Source organism: Cupressus sempervirens, chromosome 2 (genome assembly GCF_028749045.1).
Source record: "Cupressus sempervirens isolate cs-2001-9-10 chromosome 2, ASM2874904v1, whole genome shotgun sequence".
Classification (NCBI taxonomy): domain Eukaryota; kingdom Viridiplantae; phylum Streptophyta; class Pinopsida; order Cupressales; family Cupressaceae; genus Cupressus; species Cupressus sempervirens.
In genome coordinates, this window is record NC_143119.1 from 470,800,745 (window position 1) to 470,822,349 (window position 21,605).

At 35.2% G+C, this 21,605-nt stretch overlaps 1 long non-coding RNA gene across 1 annotated transcript; it reads left to right on the plus strand.

Annotated features, from left to right (window-relative positions):
- Nucleotides 1–3,180: 3,180 nt before the first annotated feature.
- On the plus strand, nt 3,181–4,579 carry LOC149573084 (uncharacterized). The gene is made up of 2 exons (XR_016359645.1): nt 3,181–3,312; nt 4,085–4,579. It is a non-coding gene; the product is annotated as an uncharacterized LOC149573084 (long non-coding RNA).
- The last annotated feature ends 17,026 nt before the right edge of the window (nt 4,580–21,605 follow it).

Here is a 21,605-nt window from a genome sequence, read left to right on the forward strand (position 1 = left end):
TGGAGTGCCTCATGCAGATCTTGGATAGTGACATCAAATGTGTTGATATTAGGATCATGGAGAATGAGGATCAGCCTGATCAAGAAACTAAGGAAATATTGACATCTGTCCAAGATAAAAAGAAAATTATGAAGGAAATCAAAGAAATGACAATGAAAGATTTCACTACTATTGCTCAAGTTGACTCCATGATGATTATTTGCATAGACCACCTAGAAGCATGAGAAGAAAATGGACCATGTTCACAAGGTGAAGGACATACGGAAACTGAGGCTAGAGCACATAGGAGTACCGCAGAAAAAGTAGTTGATCGGATTCATGGTCGTGCACAAAGAGTGGAAGGAAGTAGGTAGAGTACTTCAAGAGAACCTATATCAATAGGATAATCATGTCACCACAACTAACAATTAAATAAGGATCTAGAGACTAGGAGCCAATAGAGTTTTTTTCTTGCTTTAGTTAGTTGTTTTTTAAAAACTTATGCTCAAACTGATGGTGGTCACCAAATTGATAAGGAGTTATTTTTAAAAATTGAATTTGGGATGCATCGTGTGGTTATTTGAATATGTTTCTAAGATATTGAGAGGGTCAATTCTTAAGACAGAAAAACTGTTGTTTAATGTTTTGACTTTTGATTTGTTTAAAGTTATACATATGATGCAATAGATATAGAATCTTAATGTTTTATATGCAAATCTTTTGGTGGGTAAATCTTGTGGTTTATTGATGCATACTATTCATTTTCTTGAGGGAATGAAAGTTATGTAAAGTTGATTCTCTTCTTTTATCATATAGTATTTTCATATCCAAAGTGGCATAGAGGCCTCATTCGAGTTAATTGATCTTAATTATGTCATTGTAGTAATTAGTTTTTATTACATTAAAGTTATAAATCAAAATTAATAGGGCTCACAAACTTCTCCACTATTTCCCTATAAATATTGATCCTCTGCATCCAATGACTTCAATCAGTACACAAATTCCTTCTTGTAAGGATTAATGCAATATTTTGAGAGATGGTAGATCTAATCATACTCATATGATGTGTTTTTGCAATTATCATAGTTCTATATTTTGTGGAAGCCAATAAAATAAGCAAATGGTTCTGACATAGAAATTATTTGCTAGATTAATATTTGTTATCTTGGGCTACTTGGTTTTTGTTTATTTTTAGTGCAACTTGCCTGATATCAATCCTAAGGTATGGTTTCTTGTCTAATATTTACAACTTCTTCCACTAAGGCCCATAAAATGATTGAACTGCTTTGTAGGGGATTTTATTTTTTACTCTTTATCTTTTTGATGGCAGGTTTTGTATCTTTTATTTACATCTTCTATTCAAACTTTAATGAATGATTTTAGAGTGAATTTTTATATAGTTAACAAAAATAATTTGATCTATTTTCATGTTCTTTATTCTGAGAAAATTTTAAAAGATTCTTTTTAAATCTTAAGTAATAAAATTCACTAGCATACCAATTAGTAAGCTCTAGCTTATTCATTTGAATTAAAATCGATGGAAACAATTTTAATTCTAGAGAGCTAATAAAAGGATTTTGTTTTGGCAGGAGGAAACATGTCAGGAGCTAGGGTGAGAGGCTTGAAGAGGGAGAAGTGAGGAGAAGTTCAAGGACTTTAGATGAGAAGAAGTTTCAATTTGTCATAGTGCAATTCAAATCCAAATCAAGATTAGGGAGGGATCCTAGAAAGAAAAAGAATTAAAGTCTACAAGTGGAGAGTTTTCTTTTCAACTTCATTTTGCACAAGAAAGCCAAGTTAATATTAAGGGATCCCACCACATGAAGATATCACCAAGTTCATGAGTACAACAAAATTCACATAAAGATTATAGATACAAATGAAAATTCAAGTTGGACTATGAGGAAAGATTTCATGGGATGGAGAAAAATAGAAAGATGAAGTCATAAGGGTCATCACCTTCATCCTTAGTAGATTAGCAGATTTAGAATAATTAATCAAAGCTAGACAGTTAAAAATGTTGAGTATCAAGAGACGTTTTTATCCTCATCAAAAGATTAAATAGATCTACAAGATAAGGATGATGAGGTGGTATCAGTTTGTCTCCCCTAATCATTAAATTCTGAATTCAAGCTCTAGTGGTCAAATCATGCCAAGTGTCCTATTTTCTCATTGGCTATCAAAATCATTGTAATTTTCTTATTTACCAACAATTTGGTGTCTTCATGTAATTGGTTGTGAATTTGACAACCCTAATTACGGTAAATGTAGGGATGAATCTTGGTTCTTTTTCTCCAACCAATCTTGGCCCTTCATTGTAATGGAACTACTATAAAAGGCCAAGGCCTTCTCATTTGTAACTCATTAGTTTATAAGGTGGGAATAAAGAGCTAGAGTAGAGTAGGCTAGCTAAGGGAGAGACTTGATCAAATTGTTGCTATGATAATTTCAAAGTAATTGAAAGCTCATTGTTGGTTCTTCATGGTGAACTACTTGTTATTGCTTTGAAATTGTTGCATAGTTTCCTCAATCTTTTTCTTGGAGAAAATTTATTTTCATGTTGAAGTAGTTTAGTTGGATAAATGTATCTATGGATGTTTATTTGATTGATTTGAACAAATCCGCGCCACTAGCCTCTTGCTGATTGTAAGTGTGGTGATCGAATGAAAACACTTAACTTCAATTTATGTTCAACCTTCGGTTTATATCCAAATGATGGGATTGGAGACAGAATATTGATATAAAAACTTCTTTTGTATTCCTTAGAAGCTTGCATTAGATGGGTGGAGTTGCTGATTAAGCTACATCTTGTAGAGTCCAAGTTCATCCATGATTTCTTGCATTCATAGTTAGAAGTAGAAGCAGAAATAGAAGTTGTAATTTTATGTAAGTTTTGTTCCACTATGCATGTTATAGTGCAACAAAACTTACATCAACAGATACATAGGATGGAAGCATGTGGGCCTGACTAAGCATTACCATTTTCAAATTGACTAAGAAAACTATAATTAATTGACACAATCTAACAATGTTGCCTAAAAGGAAAATAAATCCACATATACAACATGTAAATGATTGATTCCCCTCATGCATAACATAACCTTTTGCTACATGGGCCACTTATTAAGTATCAATGTCTTCTAGAATATTATTATGATTACTGAACTAGGCAAAGGAGGCTGAGCTCCTTCAAAAGTTGATCCTTGATGTGCCTAGATGTTGTCCAGGTGCTCACCCACAGTTTGTGGATGTAGACGGGTTCTTGTAGATGCCTAGCCACAGGGCATCCAGATGCATCAGCACCAGGATGCAGGGGCAGGGGTTGCAAATCCGGTAACAAAGATTTTTACATTTCTAATATTTTTATGTTTGAGAAATCCATGATATATCGTGCCTACTTTTTGCTAAAATTTAGTGTTCCTGCTCCTAAAGTTGTACCCTTGGTAATACTAATCATATTTTGACTATTCTTTAAGTGGTTTAATTCTACATTGTATCTCTGATCATGCATGCAGAATGGTGTTGTTTAAAGACCTTCAGATAAAGTACGACTAAGTTATCACATTACTTACAAACCTGAAATTAAAACTTGTTAGGTTTTATGATAAAGAGTGTGTAGATCTATGAGCTAACATTAGCATAACACATTATATAATATAAATACACAATATACATAAGCATTTATTCCAACGAGTTTGTATTACATTAAAATCATAAATCAAAATAAATAGGGCTCAAAAACTTATCCTCTACTTCCCTATTAGCATTGAACCTCTACATCCATAGACCTTTAGCACATGAACTAACCATAAGTTTGAAGGGTTTAGGCCAGCACCTGTATATTATCTGTAGGTACAGACATATATCCCACAGAATGGGATGCGCTGGTCAAGTGGGATGCCCCAGTCAATACACAGATTCCTTCAGTTTACATACACAACAAATACATTGTCTCTGAATTCTATTAATTGGAATATGGATAATCTCAATTTATACTTGTAAGGAATAATGCAATATTTTGAGAGATTATAGTTTGACTGAACAAAAAATGTGGCTATTAATTAGCTGGGATTTTATTGTTGTGACTCCTTACTTTCTTTGACAGGATTTATTGCCACCAAAAGAGATGATTCCTATGGAGAAGCATTGTAAGATGGCAGATCTAATCTTATTCTTAGGAACTATAATGTGCCTCTTAAAATCTAGAAGCAATTCAACAAGCTATAATATGCTGCTTGACAACTAATATTTCAAGAATAATGGAACAACTGAATTGCTTAGAGCTGTAGGACTGTTCCTGAGGATATATGAAGTCAAAATGTATGTCTTCATCTTTGTTATCTTAGGTTACTTGGTTCTAGTTTACTTTCTGAGCAGCTTGCAGCTAACTCCTGCATGTAACTTTCCTTTTAAATCTGTTCGGTGTGGTGGCAAGCTTATAATTATCAATCTCCAGGTATGGTTTCTTATTTGATATTTAGAATTTCTTGCGCTGAGGCCCAAAAAATGGTTGAGCTACTTTGTGGAAGATTTTTAATTTAAAAAAAAAAATTGGATGTCAAGATTTGTATCTTCAATTTACATTTTTTATTCAAACTCTGATTAATGGATCAGTTGTATTTTGTCAAATGAAATATGGAGAGTAATGCTAGCCAAATTGAACAAACTAATATAATCATGAATGTCTTAGTGCAATTGTGTCATGTCCCCTTTTCAAATAATTTAAAATAATAATCTTTTCTAAGGTAGGCAAGCCCAACAAGGTGAAGTTTCGGAAAAAGGGGATAATCTTTGGAAGCTAATGGACTAATAAATGAAAATTATTATTAAAATATATCAGTTTGGGTTGCTGCTGTATATCATACTTTTAAATGTTATAATAGAGTTGAAAATATGTATTTGGATATGATTATACTTCTATGATAGATTATTAAGTTTTTGTGGTGATTATGGGCTATTTTGTGCTATTTTTGGGAGCCCGATGAGCATTGTTTTTGTCCTCTGTTTGGGAGCTATTGTGTGCATGTTATACAGATCTGGAAATGTCATTTTATAGGCTGCTATGCTACTCAAATTTTTGTAAAAATTTCTACTTTCATATTTATTAATAATAGGTGAAGCTGTGAAGCTTTTGGCACTATTTCTGGCATACCCGATTTGGGGTTTCTTGAGAAATTTGGTGGATCTTTGTAATATTAGTTGTTTGATTTTGAAAATCTGATTTGAGGCTTGAAATATCATGTAAAATCAGAAAAGGGACATTTCAGTGGTATCAGAGCCATGATCTTGCTAGCCTGAGGGTTTGTAGAAGTTTGCATGTCAGTTTTGACAACTATCCAAATCTTGCATGTCAGTTTTGACAACTACCCAGATCTTGCATGTTAGTTTTGACAACTACCCAGATCTTGCATGTCATAATTTATGGTTGCATGTTGCTTCTAATCAGTTGCATATCAAATTCTATGGTTGCATGCTACTTCTAATCATTTGCATGTTAGTTATTGGTGAATTTGGTGGTTGCATGTTGCTTCTAATCAGCTGCATGTCAAAATCTATGGTTGCATGCTACTTCTAATCAATTGCATGTTAGTTCTTGGTGTTTGAAGAAGTTATAACCTATTGAGGTTACACTCTACTTTATCCAGAATGGACAGGTATAGTACAGAGTCTCAAAGGACACGATCTTGGACAATTGATATCTAGAGTCAGAACAGTAGAAAGGATGGTTATTTAGACATTCAAGATAAACTTAGGAAAATAAGCCATGACATGTCTGAACAGTTGGTTGAGCACCACCATATAATGAATGACATGTTGTCCGACCCAGCTAAGGTGGATAAGTTGATTGGATTTCTATTTGGCAGATTTTCTCACAGGGCAGATGACACAATTACCCATAACTTGCATGAGGAGTTTGAGAAACTAGCTTATAGCCAAGCTGAGGTTTCAAATTCTACTTTGCCACAGGAGGTAGTGAGAAAGGATGTTACACAGATTGATAGTAATGGTCAACTTGATACTCAAATTGAGACAATTGTATACAGGTCATCAAAGGGTGATGTCACAGGTATTCAGGATGGTATAGTTACAACAGGTAGTGACTACAATGTAGTGGGTTCAGATGATGATTATGAGGATGTTGTTGTCCATGATGGTGAGATACTTGGTAGAGATGAGCAGACATTGAGCACTCATGACTTTGCTGAGAAAGAGTACCAGGCACAGTTAGATGCTTCGTCACATGAGGTTGAGGCTGGTAGTACTTCACATGATTTGTCCAGCCAGCTGAAAGTGGACAAAGACAGTATTATGACTTCATTATCTCATCATGACAGGTATATGGAGTTAGTTGGTATTGGTCATATTACTCAGGTGAGGATTTTTCTTGAGTTACCAGCTGATTCTAGTTTATAGATATGGACTCGAGATTGTTATATTGGCGTTTGGGATTCAGTTGACTAGAGATCTTTAACACTTTTTGGTAGCAGTGTTTGTTTGGGTGCTATCATGGATTTGATTAGCAGATTGCAGGGTGTTGTCTTTTCTTGTGCCAGCAACTTGTCCGATGCTGGTATTAGTTTTTATACACCAGTGTTGGGTTTTGTTCATATATCTAGTTGACCATACTTGCTAGAATGTGTTGATGATCTTTCATATTTGGCAGTGTGTATAGATGAGTCCCAGGATCATATTGGCATTGATGACATCCAGGAGGATGCAGTGGGTAGTTTTGAAGACTTAGTTTCCTTGGCAATTTCTTTTGGTACAAAGGAGTTAGACATCAGTGCTACAGTTTTTGATACTCCATATGTTGATATGAGCTTTGGAGTTGATTCACAGAATATGGATGGTAATACTCTAGAGACTAGTAACTTTGAGGATACTCCTTTAGACAGTGCATTAGAGGAGGTTTGTAGGAGACAGTCAAGCCAATGCCATCATGTGTCTAATCAGTTGAGAGTTAGTGAGCGAGACATTGCTATCGCTTGCCAACATTTCGATGTTGCTCGTCAGTTGTTAGTAGTTTATGGATGGGGTTCTCCTACTAGTGATGAGTAGGGAGGTAGTTATCTTTCCTTGACAAAGTTCCACTCTTTATGGGAGGCTATCCAAATTCTGAGACAGGATTATATGCAGTTGGTAGCCGACAAAGATTATCTTATGGAGTGGGGCAGTACAACATATGATGCATTGTTGGCCAAGGAAGATGAGGTGAGTGAGCTTACTGAGCAGCTTGAGGTGACTTCTGAGATTCTTGAGAGTACACAGTTGGCTTTCAAGGAGTCACAGTTTCATTTGGCTAAGGTGACCATGGAGTTAGAGCAACTACAGTCTTTACTAGATTCTGTACAGTCACAAGCTGTGGTGTCTGATGATTCGAGGATGTCCATGGTCGAGATTGTCAAAGATAGTGGAGATGGGGATGCATCCATCCTTGATACTAACATTGGCATATCGGGTTCATCCCCACTAGAGTCAGGTTCAGTTGAGTTGGGTGCTGCAGCAGATTGTTGTGGTATGCCTGACATGGTGGTGACCTCTAGCACTAATGGCACGAAGACTAGAGATGCTGTATCAAAGACCATGTGTGATGTTGGTGAGCTGATAGTTGGCATGGTTCCTGCTAGTAATACTACTCCCTTGGCGATGTCTTTAGAGGAAGTAGTCAGTTCCAACTTGGTTAGTGATCAATTGCAGTTAGTTACATCTGGATTGCAGTTTGAGCCACTAACTGAGATTGGCGCATTCTATCAGTATTACATTGTGAGGTATGCTCATCAATTTACCTTTGATGACCATGTTGATGAGATGATGATACAGAGATGTACTTTGGTTCCTAGTGCTTATCATCAGTTATGGGATAGTTTGATGCCTCGAGATGAGAGTTGTGATGGGCACAACATGGCGATAGGTTCTGCAGTTGACAGCTTGATAATACGTGACTTAGAGCAGAAGTTTTAGAGTGATGCTTCAGTGGGTGTTGTTATTGATTCTACTCCTTTGGCTATGACATCTCCTAACTTAGCTGGTGATCAATCACAGTGGGTTGTATCACTTGTTCATGGTGAGCTATTGACTGAGGTTGGTTTTTTTTATCAACATTATATTGCAAGGTATGTACATCAGTTAGCATTTGATCCTTGTGTTGAGGAGTTGATGGCAGAAAAATTTGGTTTGGGTTCCAATTCTTGTTGTTTATCTTGTGATGGCTTTTCACCATCAAGGGTGCATGGGAGTTATGGTTATGAGACAGTGGTCAGTGATCTACAGAGTTGTGTTGACTGCAGGAGTTATACAGTGTGTGGTTTCTCCATACTTGGTACAGTTTCATTCGGGAGCATTCACTATTGTTGCAAAGTTGGATTGTACATTTCGTATAGGCCAGTGGAATGCGTTGATGGTATTTACTGTGTTGGTAGTTTGATTTGTCCACTTTACTTGGGTTTTGATGTTCTAAGAGTTTGTGTCTCGTGGGTTTCTGACTGTGGAAGTTGTGACTTTGGAGTTTGGTTGAGCAGTAATTGTCAGTTTGATTATGGATTCCTCTTGGTTATATTGCAGAGGATATTGCAGGAGCTTGTGTTAATTGACAATGGTATAGTTCATGACTACATTTGGGATCCAGGTGGATTGATTGGTTTATTGTTCAGCCATTGCTTGAGGACAAGCAATATTTGGAATGGGAGGACTTGTCATGTCCCCTTTTCAAATAATTAAAAATAATAATCTTTTCTAAGGCAGGCAGGCCCAAAAAGGTGAAGTTTCGGAAAAAGGGGATAATCTTTGGAAGCTAATGGACTAATAAATGAAAATTATTATTGAAATATATTTTATTAACCCCTCTTGGATGTGAGTTAGGATTATGCCTTCTTTTAAGGAGTTTGGAGGCATTTTGGGTTGATTGCAGAACTTGATTTTTGCTCATTTCTTTGTTATTCTTCAGAGGCTGCCAAACCTGTCGAGAAGGAGACCCAAGAACGAGAGTTTGCAGGTTTCCAGGGAGACCCAAGAAAGGGAGTTTGCAGGTTTCCAAGAAGGCTAAGGACGGAATTTTGAAGCCATTCCATGTGCATGCTCATGCAGAGTTTTCTTTTGTGCTGAACAGTGCAGATTTGTGAGTTTTCGGATGTATATTTTGTAAGAGTTTGGTGTTTCTAGTTGAGTATTTCATATCAGTTTGGGTTGCTGCTGTATATCAGACTTTTAAATGTTAAAATAGAGCTAAAAATATGTATTTGGATATGATTATACTTCTGTGATAGATTATTAAGTTTTTGTGGTGATTCTAGGCTATTTTGTGCTATTTTTGGGAGTCCGATGAGCATTGTTTTTGTCCTCCGTTTGGGAGCTATTGTGTGCATGTTATACAGATTTGGAAATGTCATTTTATAGGCTGCTATGCTGTTCAAATTTCTGTAAAAATGTCCACTTTTAGATTTATTAATAATAGGTGAAGCTGTGAAGCTTTTGGCACTATTTCTGGCATACCCGATTTGGGGTTTCTTGAGAAATTTGGTGGATCTTTGTAATATTAGTTGTTTGATTTTGAAAATCTGATTTGAGGCTTGAAATATCATGTAAAATCAGAAAAGGGACATTTCAAATTGGAACAATTATGTAAATATATAATTCAATTTGACAAAAATAGGAAAGCACTTCAACAGCAAAATTTGTAATGTTTTGCATTCCACAATCCAAAAACAGAACTTATTTGGTAATATGAGAGTAGAACATTTGACTAAAGGGTTTGAATGTAGTCATTAAGTGTCATAATCCAATAATAATGCTTGAAATATACACACAGACACACAAAATAAACTATTTGTCAAAGTGTTAATAATTTTTCAGTGTGCAGTCAATTGTTATATGTTGAATGTAGGAATTCATGCAAGGCATTTTTCTATCAGAATTCAACCATTTTTTACCTATTACCACAGTTACCTGATCTGGCCCAAGTTTTGGAGAAAACAAAAATGACTGAAGAAGTTACACTTTGATCTTGCTCCTTATGTGCATTACATTAGTGGATAATAATACAAATAATGTATATAACAATAACAGACAATATCAGTATAATATGTTTTCCATGAAGACCACTTTTTTCAGTAGATCAACCTGTTCAATTATTTTTTACAAAGAACAAAGGTGTGAAATTATTTATTTACAAGGTTTAAAGGAAAGTTTATTTACTTAGAAAATAATGGCTTTCATATTGAGTTTTCCTACCAAAAAGTCTCTGATCTCCAGGTTCAGGGAGGCCTCAGTCCTCTTACCTCTTCTGTCACATGGCAGGTTCTCTTTGAGACCTTGCACTATTTTCCAAGCAAGAATTGAAAGCCTTACCTGGAACAAAGCATCAGACAGCATGTTATTAAAGGGACACATTTTAAATTCTTAAGAACCTTGTTATCAGAAATTAGAACATATGCTGACTGGGACAGTTTTATAATTGATAAAATTGCATGGAACTTATGTCTCAGATCTAAAGAATTGTGGGTTATATCCTTAGTTACCGGATGCGTCCCAGGGCCCCATGCATCAGATGTGAATGCATCCAGCAGTCCACTGGGATTCGTACTGGTGGTCGCTGCGAATTTTCCTGTGCAATATGGTATTTTTGAACTATCAATTGGCATTTAATATTTATCTTTGATATTTGACATTTATCAATGATGAAGTATCATACTATCAAATGATTTAGTTTTACAATTCTGTATATTTCTTAAGTTTTTTAGTATATATAATATTATGAATAGTGTAAACACGTTGAAGGGAGCTGGAGGCTGTGTGAGAAAAGGAAGAGAGGGAAGGTGCAGTGAAGAGACTGAATGCAGGGACAAAGAGGGAAGAAGGAAGGCCATCTGAGATAATAGAGAAAAAATTATCCTTGCTCTGAACATGGAAAGACGAGATAAAGGCCGTGCAATGTAAATTTTGTTTCAAAATTTGAGCAAATGAATAGGTTTTGTTGTGTTACAATCTATTGTGTGTATGGAATGCAGTGAGCCTCTGTCTATCTTATATTATGAGTTTTGATTCTGATTTAGTGGTGAGTTATCATCTTACATCAATGGTAAGCAGAGCTGAGAGAGGAGGGTGACAGTTGTCCAGTGAGATGCTGGAAGAAAAGGAAAAATAAATAGTTTCATGTGCATAGCGATGGAATTTGCTGTAGCTTATTTGCAATCTCAAAAGGGTGATCCTATCAACTCCAATGTTTTGAGCTTATGCTGACAAACTTTCTGCCAGGTGTGTCCAATGTAGGAGGGTCCTACTTGTCCGTGCCAAAATGAGACCATTGAAACAGCGATGGACATCTACTGAATGACACAGTGCACGAGTGAGTGGTAATAAGAGAGAAAGTTAGTAACAACTATTTTAGGGAGGCATTGAATCATGCAGCATCCTCATTCATGTCCATGCTCGTTAAAACAATTATCAATAGAAGAATTTGTAATTATGGACGTGAAGGGATTAACAAATGAGGATAAAGAAATTAGGAAAACTGAGAGATTGGATTCAAACAGACAACATAGAATGGCAAAGTAGGGGAGTAAATGAATTGATTTGTTGTGTTGATTGTATGGAATATGGTGAGTCTCTGTCTGTCTTACATTATGAGTTTTCAGTCTGATTTAAAGGTGAGTTGTCATATTGCATCAGATCCTAATCCTAAAGAAGAATATAATTGTAAATGGAAAATATATTTGGATGCAAGAATCTTTTCACAAAAAACCTTGAATGCAAATGTATTCCAACAATCAGAATCCCAAAAATGAAAAAATTAAGAACTCATTAACCATGCCTTTAGAATATATTACCACATTGTTTGATTAATTTCAGCCACATGAATAGCATCCTCGCTCCATTTCCAATCACTGCATAATGGAATAGAATCACAGTAAGGTTCTCACGACAGAAATTTAGCTCTGACATAATGCCCTTGCAGTGAAACACTGAAAAACTATCCAGAGAAAACTATCCAATAAAATATAAAACCAAAGATATCCCTTCTATAGCATTTTATTCAAACATTCTTTCTGGTTTACTCGCACAGAAATTGCAAGCAAGTTCTATGGAGTTTATCTTTTATTCTGTCAGAAAGAAATATAATGGTGCCATAATCTATGGATTTATCACAGATGATGAGTAAAAATGAATGATAACTGAAGAATAAGAAAAAGTTCCATCCACAAACACAGATGCTATGTTTTCAGAAGGATGCAAGGATGCAAGTGAGAAAGACAATCAAATCAAGTCCAAAACTATGATATAGCAAATACAAGGGAGAAAAAGAAGGTTTAGGCAACATAAAATAATTTAGTAACATTTCTAATCTCTCATATGAACCTTTCTTAGCATCTGCAGAATTCCACAAATCAAGTTCAACTAACCTCCTCCATCAGATCACCTAGTCTGATCACATCTTGAGGTTTCAATTTTCCTGCACTACTGCTTTTGGCAAGGTTCCACTTCCATCAAAGCATTGCTCTTCATTCCTTCCTTGACAAGCCAAAGGTTAGTGACAAGAAGATTCAATTTAATAGCCCATCAATTTATATCAATTACAAGAATGGTGTATAAAATTAAACCTTTATCTCCTTGATATCAGTCCCTTGGATAGTACTAGGGCAGGCTCCTCCATTGTACTAGGGACAGGATCCAGTATTATGCAAGGGTCAGGCTGTTGCAAAGGACTAGCGATAGCCTTCTATGCAAGGTTGGATGTTGAGTACATGGCAAAGGAAACATTGTTGTCTATATCAGTGGACTCCACAGATAAGTGCTCTTGTATTCCATTGCAGCTATGTCATACTGATAATATCAATCCATGTGATATCCACATAACAATATTTAGAAGTTCTTACCCTTCTTGACAATGAACTTACTTGAATATAATTTATATCCCAATGCTAAAGAGTGAAACCATCTATATGGGACAAACTGGATCAATTGTAACTTGTAACTGGATCAAACTGGAACTATAAATTTGTAACTTGTGTTTGTTGAAACTTGAAAACTAGCTATCAGCGAGATGCTACAAATGTGCTTTGTCAAACCAACTCATGCCAAAAAATGAAATATGAAAAGAAGGAAGAAGATGGAAAGTAGTCAATATCATACTTATGTATTTCTACTGTAAAGAACAAAGCCAACATTGACAAAAGCTGTTAGCAAAAGTCCCAAAAATTAAATTTTTTAATACCAAAAATTTTGGCGTGTCCCATCTGATTGAGAAGGACCTTCAATCTGTAAGTAAAGAGAAACAAATCTTGAAAAATCAAATTGGTTCCAAAATTTGTCTTCCGGTACTATCCACCAATTCCAAGTTATTAAAGTCCTGTTCACCTAAAACTGAGAACAAAACTATGTCTCCTTATTTAATCTGCTCTAAACTTTAAAAGACAACATCCACATGAGCCCCGAGAACACAAAATCTTTTTTCTTTCAACCTCTGATACAGAGACACAGTGCAGAGGGCAGACACCACAAACTATTTATTTATGCCCTATGACATCCCCAGGCATTGCTACAAATTTAAATAGAGAAAACAAACAAAACATGAATTCAGCTTCACTCCCGTTAGCATAGATTTAAAGGGTCAGTTTAAAGGTTGGACTAGATTAAATGTTGAAGATAATTCAACCCTTTAATTTTTGCTGGGTTAATTACATTTTCTTGCCTGAAGAGGATCAAAATATGAGAGATTTGTGTCGTTTAGAGGGTGTGTCTAGAAGAACCTGGAAGTTGACGGTGCATTAAAATTGAACCTGGAGCAACAGCCAGATTTTGGAACCGCTCAGTTACCTTAATCTTTAAAAAAAACTTTAACCCTAACATCCTTAGTCCTTGCAAATAGTAAATCATGTGCTATAAAAGATATAGATTAATTGTTTTGAATAGAATAATTCTTTAAGCGCTTTACTGTAAGGTGAGCTTCGAATGAGCATATAGTTTTATCTCATCTATTCACTATTGGCTTAAAATTTGTTGCCCTTTATAGTGCTATTAAATTTCCTTTGCAGGCTGATTTACATATCATGCTTGAAACCTTGTGTTTAATGCATTTTGACATAAATATTGAGGACTGTGAACTGAAGAGTATATCAATGCACAAGCTTCACAAATTTATCACTAAAATATGACGTATAAGTTTTCCGTTACAAATTCGACAAGAGGAGAGAAAACAAATCATATTAATGTGTATTGGCATACAAAAAGGGTCAAATCCATATCTGAAATGCTTACAAATCTTACAAAGATACATTGATCTTTATACAGCACAGACATACATATATTTGACAATGAAATCGGAGGCAAATTGCAAAAGAATCTTTATACATCATGAACAGACTTATATTTGTCAATTGTTGGAGGCAAGCGTAAAAGAAATGTTCTGTGTTTATGTACAATTATGATATGTATTGATATCATATAACTAAGCTTGGCGAAATTGTCGATCCCTGCTACCAGATAGATAGCCAAAATTGTAGGGATGTCTGTTGTCATACAAAACAGTCAATCCCATAATCGGGCTGCTGCTAAATCTTACGCAGCCTCCAAAACTCTTTGAACACCGCAAACAGACTTACATACATTTGTCAACTGTTGGAGGCAGATCGTAGTAAATAAAAATGCCCTCTCTATATACAATTATTATATCCCTGCTTCAAGATAGAGAGCAAAATTGCAGGGCCAGAGGCATGACTAAATTAAATGCGTACAAATATCGGGAAATTGCAGGGAAAGAGGCTGAATTTTAATCAATACCACTCACTGATATCAGGGAATCGCAGGAGAAGGTCATCAGGTAATATCATTTCTGGCAAATACGAACCCACATCTATGGAGAATGGGCCGACAGTATGGTGGATATAATTTGGAATCTGTGAACTTACAACTTCGAAAGGAGAATCGGGAACAGGACCATCCCAAAAAGCAATCTGCGAATTCGCATCCTCCACGGAGCTCTGTGCAAAGGGAGATTCATCTTTTGCGTCTCTGTCTTTGTCATTGTCATTGTGATTGTCAGCAGAAATTGGCGATGTGGAAACCTTAGCTCTGCCATTAGCTCCAAATTTGAACACATCCCTATTTTCAGATTCAATCCGAATAGAGATGTTGCAAGCGCATAAAGTAGAGAACTGAGTGGCTTTCTTGAACAGCCCAGCTTTGCGGTCTACAAAAGTTTTCAATCGTTGGCGTTTGTCAGGTCTGTACTGGATTTCCACCTTTCTACTGCCCATGATATTCACCTGCAACTTCACCGAATGCTATCAAGCCGAACAAAATGTGAGTTGCCAATATTCCACAATGTTTCTCTACCGACTTTATTGTCTCGCAGATTTTGAAATTTCGATTGTTGCACCTCCCCAACCAGGTGGATCTTATAGGCAGCTGCCTGAATGCGTTTAAAAAACAAGACAAAAGCCGAAAAAGCAACTCTAGAAACGCAAAAAACAAAAAAAAAACCCAAAAAAAAGCAAGCGAGACAATCCAAATATCCGTTGCCATCTGCAAATTCAAATTGTGTAACATTTTATTTTCATCTTTCATCAATGAATATTTCAAGATATATCATGTACAATTATAGTTGTGCGAGAGAATATTAGGTTTAAACATTCTATTTTTCCATACTGTTTTGTCATGTCATTATTAAAGTTGTGTAAGACAATCTTACTTTTAAACTTGTCCTAATTTTTCAACATTGATAATTTTTATCATTGCATTATTAAAGCAGGCTAGATGTCTCTCTTACTATAGATAGTTGTAAACGTTTACATCTATTTTAATATTTGTTTCTGCTATATGTGCTTAGATTGGTTTTATTGTAAATAAGTTTATATTATGATCGTGATTCTGTATTCAAAAATAAAAATGCAATCGCTCATTTATTACAAATCTTTAAGATGTTTTAATATAAAATTTTAAATTTATATTTAAAAATTATTTTATATTTAAGTTTTCTTTCATACATAACATTATCATATATTTTAACATTCATCGATAATTAGTCGTTCAATGTCAGGAGAGAGCAGGGAATCCAACATTGGTAAGATTCTTGGCAATGGAGGCCGTCCAACGGAGTTTGCAACTAACGGTGGTGGGTTGTTGGTTTCTCCACAATGTATCAAACAATAACTCAACAGAGAGCACAGATGGAGAGAAAGATTCAAACAAGGGAGAATCATAGGGTGGTGGGCCTCTCATTACCTTGGGAGGCCTTGAGGATGCCAACATTGCTTTCAAAATCCAAAAAAAGTGAGAAGGAAATTGTTGGCTGATAAATGTAAGTGGTCTTCGCTCTTTGGGATAAGACCTACCAAAGAATCTTCTTTTCCAGAAATAAACAATATTTTAGACCCTTAGAAAGGCATGTTTGTCATTTTTTGTTCCCGATCCATGGATTGGTCATTATGTTTCAACAACAACTTTAGCTCTAGTTGGTAAATTTATGGGCCCCAAGCCTAACATAGATGTGGTGAGGTCTTTCATTAAGAATAAATGACATCTAAGAGGGTAAGTTGACATTGCGACTATGCTAATGATTAAGACATTTATAAAGTTCTCTGTGGGCATACTTGGATGTTTGGTAAATCATTCTTGGCTCTACAGAAACATGCACCTAACTTGGACCTTAGTGATTCCTTTTTTGCCCCATCGTCGATTTCGGTGAGACTTCCTGGACTACTATTGGAGTATTAGAATGAGGATGTCTTTTCAAGGTTAGCTAGCTCGTTTGGAGAGCTCTTGTCCATTGATTCTATGATAGTAGCTAAATCTCGACTGGTGTATGATAGAATTTGTTTGAATGTCTACCAGTTTATAGATTTTCCCCAGACTATAAATATTGTCTCAATACTTGATAGGTGGCCAAGTTTGAATGAATGCCTTTTGTGTGCTTTGTATGTAAAAAGACTAGGCATTGGGCTAAGAAGTGCCCCTCAAAAATCCAAAAAAGACAAGGAGAATATGTTGGAGCAAAAGAAGGATCAAAAAAAAGTTTGGAAGGAAAAAAACCCTTTAAATAGTGGGGATAATGAAGAAACCTCGAAAGCAAAAGGAAAGCCTAAAGTGTCAGAGGAAACCAATCAACCTATAAGGATGGGAGAAGATGCCCCCCAAAAATAGGTTGTAGAGAAGGGGACAAAAAATATTGTTGGATTGAAAGAATCAAAACAAAGGCCTTTCCCTGAGGCCTTGGAGGATGACATGATAATGAAATAGGAATAGAATTGAATCTTCAACTTGAGATTTTGAAAATAATAAAACATTTTATACAATTATATAAATCATATAATGATTTAATTACTTATTATATATTAGATTATTTATATTATTTAAATATTATATTTTAATATGACTATAGTTATCAAGAGATGGCAAACACAACAAAATATGTGAAGAAAGCAATGCAGAAACTCTTTGTTCCAAAAAGAAGCATTTGCACAAAAACTTGAATCACATAAAGATCAGGTTTAATTGGCAAACATCAAGCACACTCAAATCCTAGATTGATTACCATCCTATAGGAAGAATCCTTCAAAAAAGTAGCTAAGGCAAAGGAAAATCCAATCATCAGATGCTCCAACAGTTTTCAAATGCTCACAAATCTTCATAAAATCAAAGGGATAGAATTGAGGAAGGTATGACTAAAAGAGAGAGATGTAAATAAATCTGAACAACAAAATGAACTGGTGCAAGAAATCAGGGGACAATCAAAACACCGAGATTCATGGAAATATCAGAAGGAAAAAGAGGAAGAAGGGTGGAAGTTAGTAGAAAACAAGAAGGGAACAAGGAAGATGTGACCACCTAAAGATGATTTCAAATGCAACCATATGGAAGAAGAAGAAAACTAGATAAAATGACTAAGACAACAAGAAATTCTTTTTGCCATAACTAGAGATGCTCAAATGTGAGATAAAAAGGTTGAAAGGATACGCTAAATTGGAGATCTTAGATATGGAGTCTTTAACAATCAACAAAAGTTAACCGACATAGAAAAAATGAGCACAAACCCTCAACATAGCCCAAAGCGATCCAAATTTATCTCGAAACTAACAATACCCCAATAGGAGGATTTAAATCCTACCCCTTTTATCCACCCAACATTATGAATCAAATCAAAACAGATTCTAGAAATTCCCTTGAAAGAAAAATCCATAGCTAATCAATCACTTAAACACACTTCCATTAATAATCTAGATCTAGTTGTAGCTTATATTCCCCCCCATAAGAGACCCCCCCTTCGTCCAATTGTTCAAACAATTGGTAGATGGTAATGTGAAGACCCTATTAATAGGAAATTCATGACTAATGCCCAATTGTCAGCTAAAATTGGGAAGTTTAGCTGTAAAGAGCATATATCTTCAATTATAGATTGAACTCTAATTATTAGCGATATCCACAGTGAAATTAGATGGAGAGAATGCTAAGAGGTGGGCTTATATGCTCACTGGAATGGCCCCAAAGAAAAAAACCCTAAGTTAATCAACTGGTTGAAGAATCTCTGTAAAGACCAAGTAAGTATCTCTAACTTTTATGAGTATCTTTTTTACATTCATTACCAAAACTATCAAATCATAAATGAATTTCTTTCAGCATTGCATTGTATTTTTAAAGACCACTCAATAATTTTTTTTAAATGGGAACCCAATTTTACTGAAGTAAGTATACAAGAAATTTTAACACCAACCTAGGTAATCATTAAATTACTCCCTTTGGAACTCATCCAACCTCATATTGTTCACTAAATAGGATCAACAATAGGGGATTTGAAAGGAATAAAATCCAACTACAAAAATCTTATAATATCAAACACATTAAGCTTATCACAAATATATCCATTTATGAACTAAAAATCTTGAGATATGAAGGGACAATCAAAGAGATACTCAAAACCAACACTCTAAGAGACGTGGACCCTATATATATATATAAATAAAAATTCATCTCTTAAAGAGATATTCCCCTTAGCCTACATTAAAAGAAAGAGAAAGAAGGAATTCATAGTAGTCAGAAAACAACATGCAAATGACAAAGAGAAGCAAGTGAGGAAAGCAACCAAATATGTGAACAAGGAAGAAGGGGAAATATTTATAGATGATGAACACAAGGAGAAACTTAAGAAAATTCAAGATATAAAAGGTAAGAAGGGACAAACAAAAGGAAATTATGAGTTCAAGGTAGTAATTAAAGCAATCGCAGAAGAAAGAACCAACATAGAAGAAAAGATTAAAAAAATCTACAAAGATGTGATATATGTAGGAATCAACATATGTTCGAAAGCGAGATAAGATGCAATATGACCAACATAGAAAAACAAAATCTTGGCATCTTACTAACAAAGAGTGACATTCAAGATTACATTTCTTTATGGGAGGAGGAAACACACAAACTATGTAGATCTACACCAACCATCAAACCGAGGAATCTATGAAGCCAAGGAATCAGATAGAAATGGAAATAATTTACTATGCATAAAAAAACAAATAGTAAGAGGAGATGAAATAGAGAAGGAGGAAGTACTTAGAACACTGAAACAATGTAACCTAGGTGTAGGAAATATAACACCATCTCCAAATTGAGAGGAGGACAAGGAAGAAACAAAAAGAAGAGAGAATAGAGGAAGCATTAAAACTCTACTAGGGGAAGAAAGCTGCCAAAAAGGCCTAAAAGATGGAAACAATCTAAATATAGCATATATTAAAATTCAAAAGGGAGAAGGGGAAGCATCCCCTAATAAGAGGAATAAAGGATTAGAAACCCAACAAAAGGAAAACATCAACAGAAGCCTCATACGACCAAAAAAAACTCATTTCACCCTTGCAGTCATAGGGAACATAGAGTTGATAACTATAAAAAAGAAGGGTACAAAGAGAACACACAAATTCTGGAAAACTCCACAAAATGGTAAGGACCCCTTTGCTACCCTTAGCTATGAATAAGGAGAATCAAATAGTAATAGCGACATCCTTGTAGAAGTAGCAACATTTCTAAATTAAATTTGGAAAGACAACTTAGGAAACATCGAGAAAATGAACAGTAAAGAGATGTCATCAAAGGAGTTCTGAGAAGAGTTTGGGGTATTAGATCTAATAAAAAGGATTAGAAGACCAATAATGAAAATAACACTACACTACTACATTTGGGCCTGAGATGGCAGGCCATCACAATTATGATAGTAATCTGTCACACAACCAACATCAGTTAGAATTGGCTCCCGTCAGATGGACATCAAACTTTTGTTGTTGCAAGTTGTGATGACACGAGTTACCATTGCAACTGCAATGCCTATAGGTGTTGTAAATTGGGATATCATTTTGGAAAACCATTCATTTTCACTGTAAGAATTGTGATGTAAATTTGTTGAAGACACTATCATAATTGTGATGTCCATGCAACAGAAATGCTATGGGTCCCACAACAAGGCATTAGAAACCTATGTCACAATTGGGATGGGCATGTGGTAGGAATGTTGTGGGATCGATGGCCAACCATCGCAATTTTGAATGTTGTATTAATAAAAAAACATTTGGCAACAAATGTTGAATAGCTATGATGTAATCATAGGTTAATATTAAGCTTCACTTGATTTTGAGAATAGTTTAATATTTTCTACTAATCAAGGCCAACCACGTGCAGGTGGAAGCTCATTTGCTACACAACCACCCCCCCCCCCCCCCCCACATCTAAATTCCCTATTAACATCTAAAATCTTTAAGAAAGGATCAATCTTTAAAGTACCTGGAATGTCCTCATTGCCTCTTGGTATGCTTAGGGGAAGTCCATCTTCATTGCTCATGGTAAATTCATCACACGAGTACATCTAGGAATGTCCTCATCACCTCATGCATAAAATGAATCCAATATTAGAAAATGCCCCCTAAGAAATAATAGTTCAAAGTGAAATAAACATATGAAAAATGAGAGAGAGAAAGAGGACTCTACTTACCAATAGGTGTTGCCATCACATCTATGGCCATGCTACCTGTTAAGTGAGTTTTATTGTTTTTTTGTTCTGCCAAGATCTCTCTATTTACACACACACACACACACACACACATATACATATGTATATATATATGTATATACATACATACATACATATACAGAGATCATAAGGGCATGACAACAAGATGCAGATATCACAGGGGCATGACAAAGAAATGCAGCAATCACAAGGGCACATACATACATACATATATATATATATATATATATATATATATATATATATGCATGCATGTATGTATGTATATATACAAAGAGATCTTTTTTAAGGTGCTAAGTGACTTACCTCAAGATCCTCCACAAAAGTAATGCAAACCAAGAAAAATCGGTAGAGTTTGCAAATTTTTTTACAAAAACATATCATAGTAGATGTTTTTAGAAAGAAACAAGCCATAAACCAGTTAAATGGGCCTAATGTTTGATTAGTTGGGTTGATATATACATATATTTAATTGGGTTGTGGTTTTTGCAAGGGAATGAGCCTCATGATTATGACATTTACATAGAAGCAAAACTTGCTTCTTCAACTCCTTACACTCAACTCTTAATTGAAGTTATTCTTCTAGCAGTGAGAATAGTTGCTACAAATTCCTGGGAGCCAAGGCACC